We start from the raw sequence: 12,634 nt of genomic DNA on the forward strand, positions 1-12,634 counted from the left end.
TCCCCACCCCGTCTCCTCTCCAGGAGAAACAGCTCTCCACTTCCACTGGCTTTTCTGTCTTCCTACCGCCCCTTTCTGACTCCTGGAGCGTCCTGGGGAGGCTTTCTGTCCTGGGGATCTGGTTCATTCATGGTGCTGCTGGCGGCCCTCTACCAACTTCAGGCAGTGAGGACAGCCACCCACGGGTGGCTCCCACTGGACCTCCATTCTCCCCAGCCCCTGCTGGGCCTGAGCGTCCACTGGAGTGTCACACGGAACTGTCACGGGTTGGTGAACAGCGTCTACTCCTTCATGGATGCTTCCTGTAGGGGAACACACTCCCCAAAGGTTTGTGGTAGCCGCTGAGCCTTCTGCACCTGCCCCGCCCCCCCCTCCCGCCGGCTGGAGAAACCCCTTCTAGACGGGACAGTCCACTGAAACAGCAGCCAACCCGCCCCATGCCTGTCCCCAAGGAAGCGCAGTGTCCTGAGCCCCGAGTTTCAGAAGCTCGGGGGGGAAACTCAAGGCGGAGGTCATGCAGGCTGGACACAGAGAAGATGCAAAGGCCAAAGAAGATAGAATACATGGAATATAGGAGAAAACCAGGGGAGAAAAAACCATCTGGGGGTTATTCTCAGGGATTGAACTCAGTGGCGCTTAACCACTGAGCCACACCCCCAGCCCTTGGTATGTTTTATTTAGAGACAGGGTCTCACTGAGTTGCTTAGGGCCTCGCTAAGTTGCTGAGGCTGGCTTTGAACTTGTGATCCTCCTGCCTCAGCCTCCTGAGCCCCTGGGATTGCAGGTGTGCACCACCACGCCCCTCTGTTTCTTTTTTCCTTGGCAGTGCTGGGGATGACCCGGGGCCTTGACCTTGCCAGGCAAGCACTCTACCGCTGGGCCACGCCCTCATCCCTGCAACTCCTTTTAAGCAGCAGAATTTGACTTCCAAATGAGCTATTTGCATAGAATCCCAAGATAAAGTATAAATACAAGAGAGGGCACTCTAAGCAGGGGTGGTGGGCTCCAGGTGACCTTGGCCTTCTGCAGAATCCCAGGGTTCTGTGGAGCAGCTTAAAAAGCACCACTGTCAGGGGTCTTTCGTCTGAACATTGGAGAAATGGAGGTCCGGATAAAAACCAAGTGATTTATTGTGCAAAAGGCAGCCAAGCTGAGATGCTGGAAACTTTGCCAAAACTAGAAGCCAAGGGTTGGCAAAGGTCTCCAAAGCTAGAGTTTGCAGGGAAGGAGTCGGGAGGGAGCGGGACAGAGGTGCCAACTCTGAAGCAGAGACTGCGACCTTGGACAGAGCTCAGTAGAAGACCTGGGGCCAGATGAAAGGCCCTCCGCCCCAGGAGAGACCCAGCTTCTTGTTTTGCTCCTACACTGGGCCTCGGGGAGGGATTTCCAGGGCAATCCTTTACCTCGGTCAGCTCCTGTCAGCCATTTAACACACTGAATAAAATATCAATCCCTCACTGAGAGCAGCTCCAAGCAGAAAGTCGATTAAAGCTGATGCAAGGCTAAAAAGGGGCCTTATTTCTTGTGACACTGTTGGCCCCAGCACAAGCCCTGACTTGTTTCCAGAGGCCAAACAGATGGTGGACACTCACTTTCTGGGTGGAGCAGGACAGATGCGCTGAGGGTCTGAGAACCCAGGAAGGAAAGGAATCCCTGCCCTTTGCCCTCCACGTCCTTCCCAGCCTTATGAGATCCAAGACCCGAGGAGCAGCTGCGAGGAAGGAAAGAGAAAAGGAACCTCTGGGGGCAAAACACTGGATATACAAAACCATATAGTGGAATAGTATGCCGCCACAAAAAGGAACGGTCTGCTGAAGGATTTGCTGCAACATGGGTCAAGTAAATAAGATCAGAAGCAAAAAGACAAGTATTGTATGATTCCAGCCACATGACAAGGCAGGCAAATTTGTAGGTACAAAGTAACAAAGTAGATTGGTGGTTTCCAGGAGCTAAGAGATGATGGGAATGAGGAAATTTTAAGTAGTGGGTAGTTCCAGTTGGAGTAATGAAAATAGTTTAGAAATAGTGATGATTTCTATAGTGTCAAGAATGTAATTGCGGGACTGGGGCTACAGCTCAGATGATGGAGTGTTTGCCTCTCATGCACAAAGCCCTGGGTTCTATCCCCAGTACCACACACCCAAAATAATGTTATTGATGCCTATGAATTTGCCTTAGTCTCTTGACCCAAGGGAACACCAGGTGGCCTGGGTTAATGGGAGAAATGACAGCCTAGACACAGAACAGAGTGGATCTGAGTCCTGGGGAATGTGTGAATCCACCCAGCTGATCGGCTGCCTTAATCCACCCAACGTCACGTGGGCAATGGCTGCAGGTCCCCCAGGTCTTCTAGCTGGACCCAGTGGGATCCTCAGGGCCCTTTTCTATAGTCTAGAAAAATAAGTCCCTCCCCACTAAGGGTTTTAGTTTCTCCTCTAGAAAATGAGGGTCTCCAAGATCCCCTCCAGCTCTATGTTCTAAAATGTTTAGGAGGGATGGTGGTTGAGGGGGGCGGGACACAGAGAGTCTTAAGTATGAAGTGGGGAGGGGAAGAATCAACTGGAACTGAAGGAAACTGGTGGACCCATGGATTGTGCAGTTCTCTTCCATGAGCACAATTCAAGGATTCCATAAGGGACCGACAGCTGCATGGGACCCGGGACTCGCGATCGTTTTAGCAATGGTTGGTATTGTGATTGGCAGCCTGGATTTACACACACTCTGCGACTTAATCACCAGTAACCACAGATCTTCAAAGTGCCGTGTCGTCAACTCTGGAACTGCGGAGTCATTGAAGCTGAAGGCCGCTGGACCATCCAAAGCGAGTTCCTTCAAGTCAAAGCCCGAAGCCTTGCTGGGTCAGCACAAGGGGCCACACCTGAGCCAGATCTCCACCTATGCTGTCCTGAACGCTTTCAGTGACCTTCTAGATCTTTCTAGAAGTCAAATCCCACTTTAAGATCCAATTCGCAGATGCACTGTGTGGACATGACTTCATCTGCCTCGATAATGATAATCATTTAGTATCATATTGCACTAACAGGAAACTGAGGTTCTCGGGAGTCCCACAGCTTGGACCCAACTTAGGGTCTGGACTAAAGGCCCATGCCACCCACCTCCTGGGTGGCATCCAGCTTCCAGACTGAGCTAAGCCAGCCGATATTTTCTCTTCTCCTTCGTCCATCTACATTTATAGCACGTATCGTTACATATTGTCATTGGTCTGCTCCCCCAGGCCCCCTAGACGGTGACACAGGCAGACAGGAACCATGTTTGATCTTCCTCTTGTTCCCACATCCAGCACAGTGCCGGTCTCACTGCCGACTGCGGGTCTCATACAAGGCCTTGCCAGGGCGCGTGGCTTCCACGGGCGTGACACCCTGAGGGAAGGTATATCCCGAGATTCCCTCCTTTGGGCGCCCTGCCTCGCCCACTCTAAAGCTGGGAGTGTCCTGTGCCCCCACCCTCCCTGTGCCCCGTGGGGATCTCATATGGCCCAGCCTCTTCCTACCTCCAGCAAGGTCTGGACTGAGGGTTTCTGTTCTGGGTCCGGAACCCACTGGAGAAGCAGGTGAAAGGTCAGGCCCCTCTTTCCAGAAAAAATTTTGAAGCCCAGCCACATGGAATTTTTTTTTATACCCCTGAAATTCTGCATACAATACCAATGGGTTTCCAAGTCCATGAATGAAGCCCCGAAAGACATTGGACCCCCAGTTAGAGGAAGACCTAGGAAGTTCAGGAAACCATGAACATAAATAATGGAGATATTTAAGTGTTCTGGTGGAAACAGGAGTCACGGTGGACCCTGGAGGGGGGCCCAGATACCCCTTCCCAAACCTTGCCGGGCCATCTCTGTGTCTCCCCACCTCCTCCTCGGCCCCCTTCTCTGGCTGAGCTAGCCTCTGCCCACCCCCACCCTCACCCCAACACCGCTCTACTGCAGAGTCTGTCTGGTGCGAGTTGTTTTGAATTTGCTTCAGCTTTTGAAAGTGCGTTTTTCAGTCGTGTTCAGTACCATGTGTCTCCATGTGAAAATTTTCAGGCACGTCCATCACCTTAAGGTTGGCTGTTTCTATTTTTGGCCTTCAGCCTTCTCAGGGAGAACCTCATGAACCATAGAGCAAATCCAGGGCTTCCAAGAGCCCCAACCTGCCTAATTATCTCCACCACACGACACAGCTGGGGAGCCCTGACCAGCGCCCGTGCAGCTGGACAGGAGACAGCTGTGAGATGTCCGGTTCCTTCCCTGTCCCCAGGCCCAGGCTGACTTTGCCCTCAGAAACAGAAATAGCCCTTCACAAGGGGCAATTTTCTCAGTTTTACAGATGAGGAAAAAAGGTTCAGACAGATGAAGGGCTCCTACCCACAAGGTCACCCTGCAAGTCCACAACAGACCTGGTCACATAAGCAGATCAGGAAGGCAGAGAATTATCAAGCCTGTCAATTTCTGCTGCTTAATATTTCTAAGAGAAGGGAAAACACTTGGAAGTTGTGTATGGAACCTAGGATTGATCTGGAGTTCTCCAGACATTGGAGTTCCATCAGCTTTAAAAGGGCCAGACAGCGTCGGGGACAACTGTGGGCACAGGGCTGGCAGCTGGGCTCCAGACCAAGGATCCAAGAGCAGAGCTGCCAACTCTGCGTGGTGACATTTGACTCCAGCCCCGCGAGAGGGGTGATGTGTCTGACAGAGGAACGCAGGAAACAGCTGAGCCCTCTCTTCCAATGCAGGCTGCCGAGGTCTCTGGGCTCTCTGCGGAGACATCTCCTTTTAGAAGCCAGAAGGAGCAGCATGGATCTCTCCTCTGCACCCAGGGGTCTGACGTCCACAGAGGACCACCTGAGTCCTCAGATTGCATGTGGCCCTGCTCGCCCATCTGGCTTTCTGCACCCATGTCCCCCCTTCTGCCACCTCGGTGCTACCTGCACAGACTTGAAGCTCCCTGAGTCGGGACCAGATGTTCCCATGCCTGTGCCCAGTGCAGTCCTGCAACAGAAGCAGGTAAGGGAGGGGCCCAGCCCAGTACCTTGCACATGGTGGACATTCATCAAACTTTTGCCAAGTTAAAGATTTGGGGGCGGGGAACTTACTTAAGAGGGTGATCTAGAAGCTGGAAGAACATGTCTGTCAGGGGAAGATGCCTGGGAGTCTACTGGCTACTGGCTCCCGACGAGTCATGGGCCGAGGAGAATTTATTGGGAAGCTGGTAAGTTTGTGCTTGATGCCCTCTACTTGCCAGGGCCCCTCCCTGTGTCCATAATTTTGTGTTACTCTTCTTATGGCAGACACTCAAAATAGTGTACACAGCAGGCTTCACAAAACCCAGATCCACCCCTGGCCCCAACACTCCAGCTTTGCAAACTCAGAGCCCCTCAAGCAGATAGATCCATCCAATCCCAGAAACAGTTCTCAGCGACCTGCCAAGATAGATGTCACCTCTCATCAATTGCCCATTCTAACAATTGAATCCCTAAAGTCCAGAAACCTCTCTTTATTCTGCCTGCTGTCTCTGACTCCAATTGAACATCCTTTCCTTTTGTTCAGGCTTTGTGTGTGGGCTTAGAGATTCTATCTCCCCTTCCCCTAAGATGTTGATGTATCCTTCCCAAGACCTGGCAGACAGACAACAGAGTCAATGTAACATGTTTACCACACTGTTCTCCAGAGCACATAAAGAAGCACATTTCCATTCTCCCTTGCAGGTAATTTAAGACCATGTGACAATCCTGGCCAATGGGATATGGTGGAAGTGATATAAAGCACTTCTGTCTTGGCCCTTTAAAGCAAGTGCATGACTTTTCAGTTCTCTGAGCTTTTCTGCAGAATTTTGGAATGTCATATGCACCAGAGAGTCCAGATCTATAGGCAAATAAAGCCTGGGTTCCTGGTTCATCCCTTGGAGGGAACTACCAAGCAACAATAGGATGGTAAAATGAGGAAGGAATAAACCTTTGTTGTATTAACTGAGTGAAATTCCAGTGTTCATTTTTGTTACTGCAGCATAGCCCAACCCATCCTGACTGATGTAGCCTTAGTCTCTCTCCACCCACCCCTACTCCACCCTCAAGTTTCCCTGTTCTGTGGGAGCTTAGAAGTTTACGAAAACAAAACAGGACCATGGAGGATATACCAAGACAGAGCCCCTTTAAAGAATATGAACTCAACAAATAATCAAACCCCCCTGATCTTCCCCATCCCAGTTAAAAAGCACCAACACATTCCAACTCCCCCCGGATCAAAGATCCATCCCTTTGATCACATCGGTTTCCTTTCTCAGGATTTCCTTCAGTTTCTCACATCATTTTTAAGAATCAGTGACCCAGATTAGAAAGATCACTCTGGTCACCAGACTGTCTACAACATATCCAGCACAGACTATATATAGGCCTCCCCTGTGTCCCCTTATGTCCATGGTGGCAAAAACACAATGTAGCTTTGAAAGACTCTGCTCTCTTTCAAAACCACACCACAGATGTGGCCTCACTGCAGTAAGAAAGGCTATGATCAAAAAGATAACGAGTGTTGCAAAGGATGGGAGAAAAAGGAATCCTTGCACACTGTTGGTGAGAATGTAAATGAGGACAGCCATTATGGAAAATAGTATGAAAGTTCCTCAAAAAAAATTAAAAATAGAAATTACCACACCATCTACCAATCCTCCTGCACAGATAGCCAAAAGAATGAAATCAGTAGGTTGGAGAGGATCCGCACTCCCGTTTTTATTGCGGTGCCATTCATAGCAGCCAAGAAACGGAAACAGCTACGTGTCCATCAAGTGGGTAAAGAAAACGTGGCACATACATATCATGGAAGACGAGGTGTTCCTAAAAACAGAATGAAATTCTGTCATCCAACGTGGATGGAACAGGAGGTTACATTACGCCAGACACTGAAAGACGAGTCCCACGTGATCTCGCTCCTATGTGGAATCTAAAAACGCTGCTCTTCTGGAGGTTGAGAGCGAATGGCGGCTGCCAGCGACTGCACTGTATATTTCAAAAAGCAGAAGAAAAGATTTTGAATGTTTTTCACCATAAAGAAATCATAAAGAGTCAAGGAGATGGACCTGTCTTCCCCTGATTCAAACATTACAGAGTGTATACATGTACCCAAACGTCCCTGGGCACCCTGTAAATAAGTACTATTTTTATGCTTGCGTAAGTTAAAAACGATAAGCTTCATTGAAATTCAGATTTTTAAAAAGTCTCTAACATCACACCGCAAACCTGGCAAAGGAGCCCGTGGATTTCTTGTCGGTTCTTTCTGCAACCTGACTTCAAGTACTTCAAGTATTCAGTTAAGGAATAGAAAGGGACACGCCCACCAGAACACAAAGAATAAGAGGGGGAAACTCAGCAGAAGATAAAAGCTATTAACAGATTTTTGGAAGCTGGAAAGCTGGGGTGGGGGCCGCACAGCACGGAGGCATCTGAAGGCCATGTGCCCACACAGGGGGAAGCCAACGAGAAGGGAGCCAACTCAAGCTGCGAAGTCTTGGCAAGGCACAGGATTGCAGGCACCGGGGACTGGAGGGGTAGGGAGGACTTGCAGAATGGGAGAGCGGATGACGGGTTGAAAGTTGGTGCAAGAAGCAGTTGGACATCCCAAGGTTCCTCTGCTGTCCAGCACAGCTAGGGGACCCAACCAACAGGAGAATCGTTTTGTGGGGAAATTGAGGGTCTAAAGCCCACGTGAACAGGAAGGGAAGGAGGGAGAGGGCCAGAACCCCAACAAGAGGATTAAATGAAGGCGGCTGGTGGCACAGCCTGTGATCCCAGTGAAGGCCGAAGGATCATGAGTTCAAAGCCAGCCTCAGCAATTTAGCGAGGCCCTAAGCAACTCAATGAGACCCTGTCTCTAAATAAAATACAAAAAAGAGCTGGGCATGTGGTTAGGTCTCCCTGGGTTCAATCCCCAGTACCAAAATAAATAAAAGGATTAAATGACAGTCTATCCAAAAGTCACACCTAGCCTACACCACCAGATATCTCCAAAGATATCAGCAACCAGAGTGTACCAACCCCTCAGATAGGAGGTTGGTGGATTCATGGATTCTTTTCTTTATTGGTGGTAGGCATTATACTAAGTACTTAATTTTTTTGATTGACACATAATAATTGTACCCATTTCTGCTGGGGATATAGCTCAGTGACAAGAGTGCTTGCCTAGAACATGTGAGGCCCCAAGTTTGATGCCCAGTGTAGCAAAGAAAAAAGAAGTTGTACCCATTTATAGGGAACAATGTGATATGTCAATACACTGTGTAATGGTCCAATCAGGGCAATTAGCATTTTCATCATCTCTAACATTTACCATTCCTTTATACTGGGATCAAAATCTTTTCTTCTAGCTATTTTGAAATACATAATAAATTATTGCAAACTATAGTTATCCTTCTAGAACTGATTCTTTTTATCTAACTGTATTTTATACCCCCAAACAACTAAAGAAATTGATGGCCCTCAGAAAAGACTCACTGCTACTGATATTTGGGGATCCCCAAGGAAATGGCCAGCACCTATAGTCCTACGGTGAAACTCATCAATTGACAAGTGACATCCCCCTAGGCAGCATTAGCTGGCTTTTAAATATGTGATTCTTAAATAGTAATGAACTAAAAAGGATAAGAATTTGAGAAATGTCTTCAACATAAAAGAAACTAAATCCGGCAGACTAACAAGAACAGAGAGAAACTTGGAGGAAAGAAAATGTCAAAGAACCGGTCATTAATAGTTACAGAAATACAGAAAGTAAAAGAAGATATTTCACACATGAAACTAGGACAAAAGACCATGTGCAAGAGAATAATTCAAATTGGAGCTGGATGTCTTGACACACGCCTTTAATCCCAGCGACTCGGGAGGCTGAGGCAGGAGGATCCAGAGTTGAAAGCCAGCCTCAGCAACTTAGCGAGGCCCTAAGCAACTCAGTGAGCCCCTTTCTCTAAATAAAATACAAAATAGGGCTGGGGATGTGGCTCAGTGGTCGAGTGCCCCTGAGTTCAATCCCTGGTACCCCTCCCCACTCCAAAAAAAAATTGGATTGTGGTTGCAGTTATACACCTCTAGAAATGTATTAAATATCATTGAATTTTACACTTAAAATGGGTGAATTTTATGTTATGTGGAGTGTGCAAAGCCCAAAAAAAAGATGTTTTTAAAAATTATCAGAGCAGAGAAACATTATAAACATGATAACAGAAATAAAAACTTCCATAGAGAGCTTTGGAAAATATTATCGAGGAAATTATTCAAAGTGGAAAGAAGTAAAGTATGAAAGATAAGAAAGAAAAAAAATAGGAAAAATAGAAAATCTACTTAGGACACCCAACAAAAGAAATAGAGAAAATGAAAGGGAGTCCATTATCAACAAAATAATATTAAAGATGTGTTCCCAGGACTGAACAGCCTGCATTGACGGAGTTTAAAAGCCCGTGGAGGCTGAGGGTGTCGCTCCATGGTTGGGCAAGTGCTTAGCACTTCCAAAACCCTGGGGTCTCTCCCAACAGTTGGAGGGTGCCGGGCGGGTGAGCGGGGGGGGGGGGGGGGGGGGGGGGGGGGGGGGGGGGGCGGGGAAGCCCATGAGCTCTTAACACAAGGAATGAAGAAAGGCCCACACTAACTTCTTGGTAATGTATATGAAGATGAAAGAAGATCTTGAAAGTTTTGAGAGAGGGAAAAAAATTTAAGGAAAAAAAAAAAGATTAATACTAAAAAAGGCATGGAACTTCTCATGGGCGATTTCTTACTCTAGAATTCAGAAAGCAACAGAAAAATGTGTTCAAAATTGCTCTCCTACTCTGACCAAAACAACAAAATACAAACAAAACCGAACATTAATTTTAAAAAACAAGGCTTTGATGAGATCAAAACGGGAGCCAGTGTGTGGGTGCCGGAGTTTCTACCTTCATCTCCCTCCCTCTTCCCCTCCCTCCTTCGCCCCCCCCCCTCCCATTCCTTTCCTGGCCCTCTGCATTCCCTCTTCCCTGTTGTCTTAACAGGATGACAGAACCAAACGAATTTTTTTTTCTATTTCCTTCATTTATTAAATCACTGTATGTTCTCTGTTCTCCATTTTAAAAGCAAACTAGTGGAACCCTTAATGATTCTGCATTAGAAAATTGGAACTAAATGGCTTTTTGGTTTTCCTCGGTGGCCTCCGAGGTGTCCCCCTGGCTTTCTGCCTGGGAAGACCTATCTCACTTCCCCTCCAGTGTGGGGCAGTTCAAGGTTTGTGGGTGGCCTCAGATGGAAACAGGGGGTTCAATTCCATATATTTAGAGACAGTTTCTAAAACGGTTTTCCTACTCATTAGGAAAAAAAAAGAGCTTCAATCTTTCAATCTCCTATTCTGGATCCTTCTATCTAGCTGGACTTTGAAGCCCTAACCCCTCGAATTGTGTCTGTTGCTCTAAGCCAGGCTTGGAGCATGGTCTGGATGCTGTTCAGTGTGGAGACCTGTGCAGAGGTGGATAGTGACTCTAATGACCATCTGTCCCTTGACACACATTTGTTAAGTGCTATTGTGTGCTCAGCTCTGCAGAGAAAGGTAAGACCTGGCTGTTCATCTTAAGACTTACGGTCAGACAGGTGCAGTGGCACACACCTATAATCCCAGCTACTCAGTCTAGGTGGTGGTGGGGTGGGGGAGACAGACACCTAATAACCATGTGATAACTGTGGTACTTTTATTAAAGTAAGTCAAAGGCATCAATCTTGCAGGAGGTAAACTACCCTCCTCCCCCCGACACACACCATTTCTGGAGCATTGTAGGCTTCCCAGAGGAGGTGGCTGGGAACTGAGTCTTGGAGCATAGGGAGACATTATCAGAGCAACAAAACCTGAGAGAGATAGGGGAGGGCAGGCTTGGCAGAGGAACACCATATGTAAGATCACCACATGTATAAGAGCATATCTGTGTGACTATGGGGATGTGACATGTGGGGCGGGGCATATCCAACTCTGTCCCCACAACTTCCCAAGCCCCCATGGCATCTGTCATCTGCAATGACTGGTCCTGCATGATCCAATCCATGGTGCCCTAGGAGTGAGGGCTCTGTCCTTAGCAGGATGGAGCTCCCTGGATAAGATATGGATACAACAGAGACCCTGTCAACCATGATTCTCATTCACTCCCAGCCAGACTCTGGTCTCCTCTCAGGAAGAAGGATCCTTCTCCCCACCAGAGCCCCAGAGCTCCTGCTGGAGGCTGAGGACTTGCAGCCCCGTCTTCGGGGGTGGGGGGGGCTGCCTTGGTCTTCTAGACCTGGATTTCTCCAAAGAAAGGTGGGTTTCTTTCACCCTGGTAATGGTGAAAGCCACAGACCAACCTCCGCTGTGGTTGGCTGTGGGCCCCGAGGGCCTTTACAGGGCTCACTACACAGTCCATCTCTGTGTCCCCAACACCCTCCTCCTCCCCAGTGCCTGGCACGTGACGGGCCCTCCATTCATGTTTGTTGAATGAATAATGTGCTAAGAAAGAGAAAAGGAAAACAGGAGACAGAGACAGGGACCTAGATTGATTTGAGAAAGGGAGAAGGGCTGGTGCGGCTGAGAGGCCGGCAGCTCACCTGGCCCGCGCGAGGCCCTGGGTGCAATCTCCAGCGCGGCAAAAAGATAAATGAGAAAGAAAAGAAAGAGATAAGAGGTTGGGGCTCACAGGGCCCCGGGACGGCAGAGATGACCCCACTCCAAGACCCAGTGGGCCAGAGGACTAAACGTCCTTTACCAACATGAATCTGATGAACCCTCACTCCTCGGCTCTGCAGTCCGGGAGCCCGAGCCACACTGGGGCTAAGGAACTCGTCCAAGTCCCACAACTAACGCATGTGGCCTCCGAGCCTGCATTTCTACCCCAGGTGTGTGACAAATGCAGTAGTTGTGACAAGGAACAGTGTTAATGGGACACGGAGGAGACAGAGCCTCAGGGGCACAAAATCTGACCAGGAGGCAGTGGCCGTCCTAGATCCCTCCTGACCTGCTCAGCACAGGCTGTGCCACTGGCCCTTCAATTCTGCCTGGAATATTGCTGATGGGGAGGTGGGTGGTCTCCACTGTCAACTGTGGTTAAAGGAGCCCAGCTCTCAAAACCTCTGGCACCATCTACTTTTGATTCAGAAACAGCCGGCCAGATGGTCAGCTCATTGGCCAGACCTCTGCCAGTGTGGCTGCCCCTGGGGGGTCAGCAGCGTAAGGGTGGACCCCCACAGCAGTTTGGGAGGGTCACCCAAGAAGCCCTTCTCCCCAGAATTCCCCCTCACGAGCTCTCTTTTACTCTTCCCTGGTCTGACACCACTACCCCTTACTTTTCTCATGGAATAATAATTACCAACACTGGGGCCTCCTCCAGCCAATCTCATGTCACATCCTCAGAGCCAGGGATCTTCTCACTGTTCTGTAGACAGGGAGGGAGACTTCGGGCATTCCTTGAGAGGCCCCTGGTCACACACAAATACCAAATGGAGCTCAGGTTCCAAAAGCCCAGCTCTCCAGTCTGGGCCATAAAGTCTTTAAAGTTCTAAAAGTCAGCCTTTGTCTTCTGAGCCCCACGACAGGGGGTTTGGGAACTTCTTTTTTGCATTGCCCGAGGTCTTAGATGGCCAATTTTCCCAGCATGGCTGGGAAAACTAAGTC

The sequence above is a fragment of the Callospermophilus lateralis genome, chromosome 11 (genome assembly GCF_048772815.1).
Source record: "Callospermophilus lateralis isolate mCalLat2 chromosome 11, mCalLat2.hap1, whole genome shotgun sequence".
NCBI lineage: Eukaryota > Metazoa > Chordata > Mammalia > Rodentia > Sciuridae > Callospermophilus > Callospermophilus lateralis.